Below are 15,000 nucleotides of genomic sequence, written 5' to 3'. Positions count from 1 at the left end.
GCCAGCATTGCACCTTCATGTTAGCTGGCAGCTCTGAGGCAGCCTGCCACACAGGCCTTGCAGGACCTCACTGGGAGCCCAGGAAGCAGCTGGGTTTGGAGGTTATTTGCCTCTATTCAAGACAGTGGGTCTAACTGAGCTCCTGCTAGTATTCCAAATGCAGCGTTTTGCGTAAAAAGTAATAGTTTGTTGTAGTTCAAGCTAAAAAAAAAAGTTTGTATGGCATACCACGAAAAAACATACCCACAAAACCAAAAGCAGCCACATACCATCATTCAACACTTGCATTTCCTCTTTAGAACATTCAACATGTCCTCTTACTCAGGAGAGTCCTCCACAGGACTGCTCAAATTTGTCCTTGCTAGTGCCAGTCTGCCAGAAGCTCAGAGAAGAAAACAAATTAGTCACAGCAGGCTGGAGTACTCAGTGCAGGTGCCCTGAAACAGCAGGTATTGGAGGGTGGCAACTAATTTCCCCTTTAATTTATTTGTAATAGGAGTGGCTGTCACAGTTGTTAAGCCCTAGCTAAAGTTAGCATCACATCTGCCAAATCCTGTAAATACGGCCAAAACCCTGACCAGACTGACTGAATTATTTGGTTAGCTTGCATGGGCAAAACTAGACTGGGTTTATTTTCAGAAAATTTGAAGGCTAAGTTTAGCATATGGCAGACTGAAATAAGACTCCCAACATCTCTGCTTTCAAAACCAGAATTTGTAATTAAATGGAGAGTTAAGAGCTACTTAAAATCTGAGGCCACAGGCTTCCAGATAAAAAGAAAACTTTTTCCAAACTCAAAGAGCTGTAATATCTGGATCAAACCCACAGCTGCAAGGAAGCTTTGTATTGATGTATTGGGTCATAAGATGTTATTACTCTCATGAAGTCTACTTTCTCTCTTAAACTGCAGGCCTAATGACTGGCCAAGCCCCCCGTGAACAGGTAGACTCCCAGAAGGCCAGGTTACAGGGGGTGCCAGTCTGGGCACCATCACAGAGTCCAAAAGCTCCGCTTCACAGAAGGGGTACAGTGGCACCAGGGCTGCTGTGTCAACAAAGCATGAACTCTGCAGACTAACGCTTCTTTAGGTGAGCCCTGATCCATCAGAACTTGATATTAGGAAATGCTATGGTTCAATGCAAACCAAGCTGGTTTTGCACAGCCAGCATGAATTTGAAGTTTGCCATTAGTACCAGAGATTTGAGATCTGTGTTAAAAATGAGCAGTTTGCCACAACTGTTCACCTGAGACAGCAGTAGGTCCTGCCTTTTCAGGTCTCCCTCTTATGCCAGGATCAGACCTGGTTGTTACATGCCAGCTGCTAACAGTAACTCAATACTTTCCCACAGTGCTGAGTATAATGCACTCATTTTACCTGTTCACTCTCAAATTAAAAGAGCAAAATCTCCTCAGAAAACTCAGGAACAGAATTTTACCTTCCCTCCCTGAAAAGTGGAGTATGGAGTATACTGTACTGTACATATGGAAATGTTAATTTTAAAGGCAATAACTATTCAGCATTCATCAATAACCAGAAGAATTCAGTCATGTCAACAAGGAGACTGAAATACTGAACAAAAGACAGCAGGGCTGGAAGAAGGCATCTACTCTTCCACTGAGTCACTATGGCAGGTATTTATCTCTTTTCTCTCTAAAAATCTCCACTGATGGAAACTCTGCAATATCCCTCAGTCATCTACCTCATTAGCATGACAGCAAATAAAGCTTTTCCCAGTACTTAATTTAGACCTCCTTTGCTGTGATTTCATTTACTATTTCTCATCCTATTTACAACTGATGCTTAGAAAAATTTATTCCTTTCCTCTTCGTGGTTATTTGAAAACTGTTTACATGTCCCTTTGATCTTCTCCTCTTTAGGCTAAGCAATCATATTTCTTTCAGTCTTTCTTCAAAGGTTGTATTTGTGCTGTCTGTCATCATTACTGTGTTCATAGGACATTCCATACTCCCATATCATATGTGAAATGGGTGAGGGTGACAAATTTCACCATCTTTATCTCAGTATTGCATTGTAAGTTTTTTTGCAGCATCCAATTTACTAATTTGAAATAAAATATAAACATCAATTTAAAAATACTGATATTTTCCCTATCTGCATGTCTCCCTCCTTTAAACAGGCCATCCTTTCCTATCACCGATGTCCAAACAGGTATGTTTGACTACTGATCACTCAGTAGTACCCTCTTTTTTGGTCCTGTGGAAATAACTCTTCAAAAAATAGTCTCTGCACCAATCCTCATCTGGTCGCAGTCCATCATGCCTGGTAAGAGTTGTGGATCCACGAATGAAGCGAAACATTTCTGTTCCTAGGGCTAACTCTTCCCTCTCACATCTCCCAAGCCTGGCACCCAGATTTCTTCAGACTGTAGTTTCCAAAGCAAGTGCACTGCCGAAACTACACCAAAACATCAACCCACATGGACCAGCTATAGACCTTATCAAGGAGGAACCCTGAATGGTTTTGTACTCATGTCTACAGATAACCAAAATTGCAGGCACCTTGGGAACCCTCCCAGCATCAGTTTCTACTGGTCCACTAATCACAAAGAAGCCACAGTTGGGGCTTACAACACAGGGCCCAGATAGAAAATAATACTTGATCTACTGGACTGCACCAGCTCTAGGTCGGCATGTTGCGGCCTTTCTGCTTCAGTGAAAAAAAAAAAGTAAACTTACTGTTATTTCTTTCTTTCTTATTAACTATATGTCTCAGTGAACCTTTTCATACTATTACTGTTCATTAGCACCACACCATAAACATTGTAGGCTTCACTGTGCAGTTTTCAAGTGTAATGCCATCTGCTCTAAGTCACGACAACTACACATTACAGTGCTTGGTCATATAATATCTTAGGTCTCCTGACCTACTTGCCAAGTGTTAAATCCCTTCACTGTTAGCCTTGTGCTACTGGAATGAAAACCAACAAACCAACCTGCTGCACATGTTAAAAGCTTGTGGATTTGGCATAAAATTTGATGTAACCTAAGGCACCTAACTGTCATTAGGAAAGGTGTGCCACATCAGAGAATGCCAGTAAACTGGTACTGCCATTAATCCCGCCCTGGAGAAGAATGACTCCTATATTGTCACGCTGCAATCTAAGACATGAGATGGCTCTACACCTTCCAACTCTTATAGGCCAGGAATGCCACACACCAGAGATGCTTCCCTGTGCTGCTGCTCACACCATGACTTCTACCCGCTCCCATCCCTCTCAGTGCAAATCCCACAGGTTCTGTACCTGGTCACCAGCAGGAGAGATGTTTTCATAGAATAGGAGGCCTGGTCAATTCATCCAGAATACACTTCCTGAAGTTAATTCAATTGCAAAAACATTTCCCAGGTTGCACACTCCTGCAAGGAAGAAAAGAACTATTAATTGTGAACCATTTGGGATCACAGAGCCTGGGTACATATCTCCTGTGTATTTGCTTGCATAAATTGAAATTCTGCATGAGAAACTGGCAGTATGTGAAGAAGAGCCCCTCTCCTTCTAAAGAGGAATTAGAACAGGAAAACACACTGGCTGTGCTCTCCATATCAGTCCCTGAGGCCAAAGAATCCAACTTGATCTCAAAGAAATTTAAGATAATTCCCCAACTTCAGCATAGCATAGTAAAAGCCAATATAAATGGTGGAGGGAAAACAGAAAAGCATAAAAACCTCGTAGACGGACATGATGGTAAGACTGGACAGAATTATCCACTACTACAGTTGCTCCTCATAAGAGACATGGTTTGATGACTAGCTTTGTAATAAGGAGGTTTCTATAGTTTAAGCTAGAGAAAAATGCAGGCAAAAGCTGAAAAAAAATCAATTAAACAAAAGTAAAATTAACCTCCTTCAATGTCTAGATGCTTTTAACAGCTAATTACAGAAATGACTTGCAGAACTTGCATTCATGTGTGGGAGCAAGGAAGGCAGAGGGAACAGCTAGCAAGGTGTGACAGAAATGTGCTGCAAATAATATCCCAGCAAAAGGTACACTTGTCCATTTGATATATTTAGCATTAGAACAAAAAAAAAGTCTTTAACAATGCAGTAATTTTAAAAGAAAATATAAGAACAGTAACCATTCAGCATTTTACAGATTTACTTCTATTTAGAAACCAGTCTCAAGACTCCAGCTCTCACTGCCATGAAATCTTTGCATACACTATGTGGTGAAATGAAACCTGCTATAAACTCTCTGAAGCTGGCTCATGCAGTTCAGGTTTGCATTAGGTAGTGTTGCACATCTTAACTCCTACTTCTTCCCTTGCAGAGAGTAGAATACTGTGGATGTGGATCCAAGGGCACAGTGGACACAAGATCAACAGAGTAATGCAGACGAGTAGTTTTTGGGGAGCAAAACTGGCAAGTGACTAAGGTGGCATTGAGTGATTTATTCTCTTTATTTGCAGAATTAAGGATTCTTTAATGTTGCTTTCATCTAACTGAAGTTCTCTCAAACCTAAAAACTTCTACACTAACACTGGCCAAGGGAAAGAAACAAACATAAACAATTAAAAAAAAATCCAGAAAAATGAATTTTTCTTCCATAGATGCTATGAATACACACAAACACATGCACACAGTCTCTCTTCCTTCTGAAGTTCAACAGAAGAGCAGCATTTTTTTCCTGAGCACAGAATTTGTCCCCATCTGGTTCCATTTTTTACTATTTTCTTTTTTGGTTTCCTTCTCTCTAATTCCAATGCATATTTATTTCATTTTGTTTAGTCTGTGCTCTTTATTCCCTTTCCTCTTTTTGCAGATTTCCTTTTTAATTTGTTAGAGGAAAAAACATTCTTTCCCTGGTTTTCATAATACAAGCTGGTGGAAAGAGCCCATTCAGAAATCCTCCCTCTTCAACAACCACTCCTGCTCTTTCAATCCTGGTTGCCTGTGTTCACTCCTGGTAGCAGAGTAGAAGTGTTAGGTTTATTTATTTAGGAAAGTGTGTTGGTTTATTTTTTAATTCAATTTCAAATGGCTGGCACAAGCCTCTGCGTGGAGGCTCAAATATATTGTTTACGAGCCATTATATTTAGTTTAAACCAACTCCTAATCTATTTGAGATGAGCCACTCTAAGACAGGATTAGACTGAAATGAAAATGTCTGCAGTGGGATTTTACTAAATTGCTTTTAAATCACATTCCTAGTTAAACAGTGCTCTGGTGAAGGCTATAACCCCTAATACATCAGAAAGGCTGATCTGGGGCAGAACTTTGGCTCTCTGAAAACTCACTGGTTTTACAGAAGCAGGGGAGCCCAGCTAAGGCCAAAGCCTTCTCTGCGTGTAAAACCTCAAAGCTTGAAACATGAGAGCAAGCTCTCAAGGCTGAGCCACAGATCTGTTAACTGCCCAGAAACAGAGCCCTGTCATTCCCAGAAACAGAGCCCCGCTATTCCCATCTCGCCCAGACCCTCAGTGCCGCGCGGCAGGGCCAGATGCAGCATCCACTTCCATGCGCGGGAGGAGGCGAGTACTTCCCTGCTTGTGCAGCCTGGTCTGTCTGGAGCCACTGCATCCATCTTATGCAGATGTTTCTACGCCGAGAACAGGATGAACGCGCTGGGTGGGATGAGGAGGCTGAGAGAGCTGTGCAGCTTGGTCTGGTTTTCTACATAATCAGGGAAATGTTCTTAAAAATATTTGGGAAGAAGTATGGGCAGTTGTAGGAACACTTTCCTGACACTCATATATCCGATTTTAACATCTGTCGTGCCCTTGTTACAGCACTGTCATCCCCAGCAGCTGCATTTCATGCTAGATTGCTGCCACTGCCACTGTACAAGCCTCTCTGCCTCACAGGTTGTGACATTGCCCGGTGAGCAGGGGGGGCCACTTGCCACCACCGCCTGAGCCCTATGCGGCCGTCACCTCCTCTTCCCCCCATGCTCTCCCAGCACCATGCAGGCCCTATGCTGGGATTTAATTTGTTCATATTCTCTGCAGTATTACTACTATATTCTACATTTTATCATCATTAAGGTTGCTTTCTTTGTAACTTTCATTCCAACTTTGCATTTAAGATTTATAATTAAACACAATCCCCTAGTAATTTAAAAGTAAGAATTATATTTTTGCATAGGAGTACAGAACATACATCCCATTAAACAGTCTCCCTCTGAGAGCTCCCAAGTTCTCCAGAACCAACCAAGTGCCATTTTATTCCAGATACATTGTGTTCCCAATCAAAACCCTTCAGCACAGAAAAGTCATGATGGAATTCCTCAACAGAAATCACCAGGAATGAGAGAAAACCTTAACAAGAGACTATACCAGTAAAATCAAAGAGAACAGCTACTTGGTACAGCCAAAACAAACAAAGCGAAGTTTTCACTACAGTCAATGGTTTTAACCTATGCTTGGAAAAGCACTTTCTGGTATTTATTCACTGACTACTTCTATTAAAAATTCAGACCTTTTACTTATTATATGAAAGTCTTAACAAGACAGAGAAGATTTCATTCACACGTCTAACGTGACTCAGGTCCACATTGCTGTTGTACTGCAAGGCAGGCTGCTCTGAGCTTCTCACAAACCATGCTAACTCACAGATGAGCTTCCTATTTTTGCCCTGTACCATTCTGCTCTGAAAGCCCACGTTGTTTACTACCTGCTAATGCAACTGCCATATGGACCACTCCTTATCCACTGCCACCAAAAGTCAGTGAAAATACACATGCAGAACCCCTGTAGGATAGTTAAAGAGATGTTTTAAGAGGACTAACCTGTGCTATTTGAATCCGTTGGAGGTCACCCAATTCTGAACTTCCTCAGCAGCTTCAGTCTTGTTTCCTGTAGCGTGGCATGTGACACCACACTTCCTCACCGCACCTTGCTAGACTCACTTTGCTGATGTTTTAAAATCAGATGAAACAACTAACTGTCCCTAACAGCATGTTTAAGAAATTTCTGATCTAATGTTGAACCACTGACATTTTTGCATAGCCAGAGAGCCCTCTTCTACTGCCTTCTGAATCACTCCACGATTCAATGGACCTTTCTGTACTTTCTTGATATTGATATCAAATGCTGAATGTGATTCTGCTCAGTGTTCCCCCTGCTTCTTTTAAAGAGGAAACAAATGCAGTAGTGGAGAATGTAATTACGCTGCAAGTGTGGGAAACTTCACTTAAAGGATATTTGTTTATCAAATTTTCATAGTGGTAATGAGTTGATGAATTCAAACAGATGCACTTATCAGCAATTTTCAGAAATATTTTCCTTTGAATACGGCAAACAGGAGTTTGAGTCCTAGGAAAAGTAGTTCATGTCTTCAGAAGAGTAGGGTTTTCTCAGCTGTAACAGTGTGAATACATATACTGTTATCTAGTGCAGGGATGAACAGGCCTGAATATATGTCACAAAAGGAAGGACAGTAAAGTCCTGGATTAGAGTAGTATGTTTACAGGACTAGTCAATACATATTGCTTTATCATATTTTTCTTAAAGTCATGCGAATTTTGGAAAGGCAATCTAATCCTAAGTGGTACCAACACCAGAAATACTGTCATAGCCTGGAGATAAAGTTTGAAGACTACCATATCAGAGGAGAGGCAAAATGGTCTTACCAGGGTCAGCAAGGAGATACTGCTCTGCTCGAAGATGCTCCTTGTGGAACATGTTAAACACTCTTCAATTAGGCTAATGGAAAGCAGTGGAGATAAATTAAATATCCCTTTATTTAGTGAGAGCTGAAATAATCACGTCCAGTGTCTGGGGCACTGATCAGCCTGGCAAGGACTGTGTGAAGGCAGTGGGTTACAAAGCCAGAGGGGTTCCCTTACAGACTGACTGCAAACATCTGTGCTGAAGCACAGATTGGGTTTAGCTGCACCTAAGTGAGAAAGTGAAGACCCTGAAGGTAGGAAGAGAGTGAATAAACAGAGCAATGCTGCACATTTGGGATGCAAAGCTTTTGGCACTCATTCATGGCTGTCCTGCCAACACCATTCAGTTCTCCCACCACACGCCGCAGTTGTCTCAAGTGTGTTGGCACGGTGGCTCCACAGCCTGTGCCATGGACCACACTGAGGAACTGATCTAGTGGTCAAAGGGTGATCAGTTTTTTTTTTTCTTTTTCTCATTCTCAGACACGAGGGGACAAGTGTTAGCAGGAAGCCACTACCCAGGCTGTAACACAAAACCACAGCTACAGTGAGAGACCCAAGCCAATGGCAGCTGCTTCTCTGCCCAAAAATTGACGCATTCTATGTAATTTCTACATAAATTAAGAGGTTTCCACTAAAATGTCATCTTTTAAATTAACCTGTGCCAGATGAAAATGTGTTGTGAGCAGCCTCCCTGTGACCACGAGCCAGGGAGTACATTCGTATCTGCTGCCTCAGGGCTTCCTACCACTGCTTGCTTGTTTACTACTATCAAGTGAGCCAAACTAGATCCAACAATTTTTATCAGTGGGTTAAAATAATCTGGATAATCCCATTGGAAATGAAGTGGCAATGGTTTTGAGGATCCCACAGAGATGTGGGAGTAATGAACTCTGGCAAAGAGGTAGAAACAACAGGATTTCATGGAGCAGCAGCTAAGTACTGAACAAATCACACCCAGCTAATAAGAGATGGAAGTATTTTATGTGTAAATATGCAAAGGATACCCACACAAAACAAAATATATTCATGATGGAAAAACACCCCAAAACTAGTCCACAAAGTGGATGCTTTTACATGAGATACTTTCCGAGCACACACATACCCCCCTACTTGTGCACACACATCTGAGCTCCTGTAGCTGTAGTAGGAGAGCATGTGCAAACACATGTCTGCAGATGCACCTGCTCTGCCCCACTGAAGATTTTGGGCCAAATGGCCAAGGTATTATTTACACTGGAAGACATTTGAGAGCTCTGTAAGGCTCATGCAGCTTAAGCATTTCCCCCCCAGTAAGCGTGCAGAGACATGATACACCAGACCCTCAGCTTCAGAGGCACTGAGGGGAAGTTGAAGAGTTCAGGAAGTGGCCATGTTTGCTCTCAGCACACTGCTTCTTTGTCCTCCCCCAGCTGCTCCCACAGGGGCTTTCAGACAGCCGGGATCCCTCACAAGAGAAGGGTTATTTATCTCTGTTTTAAGAAGGGGCTGCGTTTACAAAGTCACTTTTAATGTGTCAACCTCTGTGTGAGGATCTAGTCACATACGTTGGGCTGTGCCAAAGCTCTGCTTGGAGCTGCTGGTGGGGCAAATCTACTTTTATATCCCCCCCAGACACTGAGGGTTGTTCAAGATGGGAGGAATTCATTTGCCCAGCAGGTAGCTTGCAGCAGTCTCCCAATCACTTTTAATCTGTGCCCAAGCAAAACAGCCTCCCAGGATGTTGCTTCAGCCAAGTTCAGAGTGCAGCAGCACCTCGCCACGCCTTTCAGTGGGGCCATGCAGAGGGCACTGCAGGGACAGCAGATGCAGCTGTGTGACACTGGGGAGACCCACCGTGTCCACAGAGGTCTCACACAGCAGGGTTTGCTGAGTCACCACAGACACCAGAGCATCTGCCAGCTCTGACTATGGACCATTAAGACATGAAGAGAAACATATGAAGCCTGATAAATTCTGTAATCTGTGAACAAACCACTTATTTCTCCATCTTTGTCACAGATGAAGAATCTGTTGGCTAGCACCTTCCAGAGGAGCAAAGTTTTGACAGGGGTTTTTGGCAGTAATCTTGTGTAAACCAATGACTTGCAACTAATGCTATGTCTCACCTTATATATACACAAGACAGAACTCTCTCCTTGGCTTCTGACTAGAAAGCATACCTGAAGCTCTTCTTTATGTACGTCTGGGTACTTCATGGAGGCATGTGCTACTAACCCTGCAGATGGCACAAGTTATTTTTAAAACAATAAACTGACTTCCCCTCACTTGCCGTGAGATCAAATACTGTTTGATTTATGAATAAAGGACCACCCCAGCAGCAATAACAACTTGCACAGTGGCCTAACAGATAAGCTACACAGGGATGTTAATAGACACTGCTGTAAAGCTATTTGCACAAATGATAAGCTTGTCCTGTGCTATTGGGATAAAAAAGCAATCACAGGCTCTGAGGTTTTGGTTTAGATTAGAAACTTGCACTACTCTATGTCCATACACCTGAGTATAGTGGACATGGTGATCCAGGCTAACAGAGCATGCTGAAACCCAGCATTCAATATACCTCTTGCCTTATAAAAATGGTCCTCATTTATTCATTACATGGAAATCCCCCCCCTTCACTAATATGGCTACAACACACACATACAAACACATATACACACACACCCTCCCCCTGCACAGAATAGTAGAAATGTTGGGGGCTGTTTTCTCTCTGGTACCCATCACCAGCAAATATGAAAAATTAACATGTCACTTCTCAGGCAAAACAGTCTGTACTGCTCCTGACTTTGAGCAGGCAAGGTGAGTGCAGGAGTAAGCCATAGTGTGGAACTGCTAATGTGCAGCTACAAATAAACCAACCAACCAACCAACCCCAAATCTGTTAGCCAAATCACCAGAGCCAAGCACTGATACAGAGGTGTCCAAACTTCAAAGCAGGAGCACAGTCGGCAAGTTTGTTGAAAGAATTACAACCAGGCATGGAAACTGGGACTTCTCAGTAGCATATAAACCCTGCTGTTTCCATTTCCTCTTTCTCATTATCGGCACAGACGGGGGCTGAAGATTAGTAAACAGTGGGTGTTTGAGGTGAATTAGAGCATGTGTGATGTAGAGCTAGGTATCCTGGTGGCATCTGTGTGACTTCGGAGTGATGTAAATATTTAATGTTGCCCACTATATTTCTTCAAAATGATGAAATATTAACATGTTCCTTGGGGATGGGAAAATCATACCAGGTAAAACAGAATCTATTTTGTCCTTCATCTAGGATGTGAACAAAATCTGATGGACAAAAATTTTCTGGCAGATTCCCCTGCTGTAGCCATGTATATGTGAAAATGAAGAGTTTTAACACTGTTCATGTCCTGTCTGAAACCAGGGAAAAAAACCCAAAACCCAAGTAATTCTGGAACAAAACTCTTTACACAGCTACGGGCATATGAGACATTACATTTTCAGCTACCACTCTTGGTTTTAGCCACAAATTATCCTTTAAGAGGACAATCGTAAATAAAAGCCATTCCTAAGAAAATGTACTATGCCTAGAAATGCCTATGTATTTCTTGACTTGAGTGAAAATCTGAGAATGGACAAACCTTGCTCTCAAAGTTACTTGCCCTCCTTGCTCCTATAATATAGACAATAACAGACTCCTGAAGAAGAGTTCTGCACTGCATAGATACTTTATATATCTATATATCTATATATATATCATAAGACATATTTCTAAAAGGAGAACTCTGTCTTTTAGGAGTCCCTTCATATCATCATAGATATTTCTAATAACCTTAATGTATTCTCAGAAACCAAAAAAGGAAGTTTTAATAAAAGGAACAGCACTAGCTGTAGTTTCCAATGGTTATTTTCACATAAAACCTAATTTCTTAGTTTGTCGCTTTTTTATAAAATAAGCTTGAGACACAGTTTCTCTTTGACCCTATCAAAGAATATGGGATTACTCAGCAGGTCCATTAACATAAGAATGTTAAATTAAATACCCTTTCCAAAGGGTATTTTCAATACTCTTTGCCCAGTAGAATCTGCCTCGCTGTTTTTCTAGAGCAGCTGTTTTTCTGTTATACTTTGCTAATGGCATGCCCAGGCTTCAAGTACCTTTTTTCAATACATGAGCATGCTACGACGGCAAAAATAAAAGATATTTATTAATCAAACAACTTGTCTTCACCAAATATTCATATCTGCAATTTGAAAATTTTCAGACTCATCCAAATAGCTGAAGAATTTTTATATACTTGGTTATTTTAGTAGAAAACAACTGTTTTTAAAAGATCGCACTTGAATCTGAGTAATATTTTATATTCAAATCTCCCATCAGCATTTGTGTACATATGTATTCACAGACATATTTGTATATGCAAATAAACAAATCTACACTTTAGAAATCGTGACCTACCACAACATGTTAAAGCTACCCAAACATTATGTATGTGTATGTATTAAAACCACGCAAACAATATTCACTTGTAAGAGCTATTACTGCTGCTTAGTTTATTTCCCCTTTACATTCTCAATTTCCTATCCAAAGCTCATGCCCTTGTAATTTTTTTTCAAAGGTAAAGTAAGTCCCAATCTTTGGGAACTTTAGTCCACTTCTTGCATTCTTCCCATGGGTAGTATAGTCCACATCAGGAATAACTGGATGCCAAATATAGCCACAGATGTCTCTGCATACTTGCTGGGTGATTATAAAATAGAATCAGCTTCTCTGTTGTATAGTGGATGAAATCTTCTATCCTTTGCTTAGGGACCAGTGCCAGCAATCCTATACTGATTTGAACTATGCCCAAGTAAGGTGAGCAAGATCAGGTCATGTGCAAGATCATGTTTTTGTTTCATTAATATTTATTGACAACTGTATTCTCCCAAGAATATACAGGAAAAAGGGAGGCTCAGTATATGAATATGTATATACACTATATACCACATTATAATTAAATTATCTATGCAATTACTATTAATTAAGGGAGCAGTAGTTAAAAAAGTGACAGAGAATTTGCAGAGTCCATGAAAAGCATCCGGATCAGCCTTGGAGACTAACATTCTCTGTTTCCTTAGATGGTGAAAAAAAATTCATCCCTATTGTGAAATCCTACATCTCACTTGCACATAAGGGGTAGCTGCATGGGACATATCTAAGTGAGACTGATCACACCACTATGTCAAGTGTTGGCCCTGGTCCAAAAGGGTTACTCAGTTAGCTATCAGGGAAGAGTTTCCAACCTTGTGGACAATCTGACTACTTCATGATGGCTTTCAGCATAGAAGTCATTCAACGCCATTTTGAGCAGGAAATTCTGTCTTGCACCTGGCATTACCAACTCATTGACTCATTACCAACTCATTAGACTACGCTAAACCTGACAGAAAGCAATGTTTAGTAACAGCTCACCCAGCTTAGAGACAAACTGCTGATTTAGAAATAAAATGCCCTATATTGCCATTCATCAAAATCTGGTTTCATCAACTACTGAAACTGAGTCAGTAACCAGGAGACTGCACTCATAAGTTAAAAAGCAACACCTCTACCTCAAAAGGCTATGAGACTATCCTGCTGTTCCCACAGCTAGACAAATAAAAGGAGCTGGGCTTCTCATGCCTTGGATATGCAAGTTCCCATAACATGTTTGGGAACTGACAATCAGGACAACCCAAATGTGCAGGCTGAGTTTGAAAGTGGAGGCAGTGGTATGATATTCAGGCTCAAAACAGCTTGGCAACAGGTCTCCCTCATTAGCAGAAGTCTGACACGACTATAACTGACCCTGGAATCATCTGTCGGCATCCCACTCTACATGTGTTTTGTTTCTTTCTTCTCCCACTAGCAAAAAGCCAAGTACCCAGTAGAGAACAGAAAAATTAAAGTATATGGCTTATGGCTTCAAGGGTGTTACCTATGCACAACAGAAACCCCCAACTGTGTAGTTTGAAGCAAGTGCTGCTAACAGAGCAGAAATGCCTTGCAGTTCAACTTCTAGACTATTCAGCAAAGCTGGCTGACTCTCCTGAGAGGCTGCACCACGGCAGTGACCTAAGAGAACAGTGCAGAGGAAAACAGCAAGGACCACCAAAAACTCTCCTACTTAGCCTGAAAAATCACAGCTGCCCCAGAGTAAGGGGGATCCTATAAGCATGGGCCCCTTGGGGAGAAAAGATTAGTCACGGGCATTTTGGTAGAGCCCAACAGTTCCAGTTGGTCTGTGGGCCAAGTCCCAGCAGACCCAGCACAGTTCCTTACAGAGGATGAATTGAGAGTTGATACTCCCCGGCTCTCATCAACAACGCCTCAAAGCATCCCCTCACGCTGCAGGAGCCTAAAGGTGTTTTTTCACCTGCTTCCCTGATGCTACATGGTGCCAGCAGGGGCTCGGCTGCACCAGCTGTGAGACAGGCTGTATATACCTACTTGAGGTTTCATGATGTTACTAGTTTGGATTTAAGTAAACTCCACGACACTTAACTTTGGGGGTTTTGCTACTAAATGGGACAAGGACTGTTCTCTCAACTTCTAACGCCAAAGCCGGCACCTCACTTCACTTTGGGAAATTCTAGTTTTGAAGACCCTTGATTGTCCATGAGGCTATTTCCATAATTATACCCTTAAGAACTATTTAAAAATTCCCTCATTTTATACTTGTCCTATACCAGACAGTTTTCCTTTGTGACAGGGTCTGAGATCCAGAACTGATGCACATTACAGAAAATGACAGTGATACCAGGGATCATATGCTCCGCTGAGAAATGAAGAAACCAGGACCTGGACGCGCCAGAGTTAAATACAGAAACTGAGACTGCAATTTGTGACAATGTCACTGGACAGAAGCAAGAGTTTCTACATCCAACATGCCTGCAAATCTGGTTTTTTTCCCTCCCCATTACAATCACATCACAGTGACCCTGCAAATCTTGGGAAAAAAAAAAAAAAAATCAGCATCGGAGATTTAGAGCAGAAGGGTGATCCTGCCTTTAGGATGCTGATTTCCAAAAATAACCACCAGTGTCTACCAGAGAACAGAGGGAGCATTTCCAGAAGCCTAACAAAAAAAATAGCCCAGAGAAAAGCCCTAGGAAACACTGTCCTGACCTTATCTGGAGCAATCCTGCTCCACTGGTCTCATCTGAGCACAGATTCCTCACAGCAACCTTACACCAAGGCCAGGGTTGCATCTACTTTTGCTAGTCCAGAGTGATTTTTTTAGTGTATCTCTGTTCTCACTTCCTAGGGCACAAAGCCTCAATAAGAAATAGCAGTGGGACATTTCTTTATTTCTATATGAAGGGAATAAAATGAAAATACACTTCTTTTTTTTTTTTAATTTTCCCTTCTTGCAGGTTTTTTGATTCTATATGCATT

The 15,000-nt window shown here is 41.6% G+C and overlaps 1 protein-coding gene across 2 annotated transcripts in view; it reads right to left on the bottom strand.

Annotated features, from left to right (window-relative positions):
• Positions 1 to 15,000, bottom strand: part of WIPF1 (WAS/WASL interacting protein family member 1) — a 56,543-nt gene that overhangs the window by 31,923 nt on the left and 9,620 nt on the right. For both annotated transcript variants that reach the window (XM_017838430.1, XM_017838421.1), the window contains exon 2: positions 3,264 to 3,376. The gene's annotated coding sequence lies outside the window, so the exon portion shown is untranslated. The remainder of the gene's footprint in view (positions 1 to 3,263; positions 3,377 to 15,000) is intronic.

Source organism: Lepidothrix coronata, unplaced genomic scaffold (assembly GCF_001604755.1).
Source record: "Lepidothrix coronata isolate B3197 unplaced genomic scaffold, Lepidothrix_coronata-1.0 Scaffold7, whole genome shotgun sequence".
NCBI classification, from domain to species: Eukaryota; Metazoa; Chordata; class Aves; order Passeriformes; family Pipridae; genus Lepidothrix; species Lepidothrix coronata.
The sequence above is the reverse complement of the archived record's forward strand: the minus strand, read 5'-3'. Positions and strand labels throughout refer to the sequence as shown.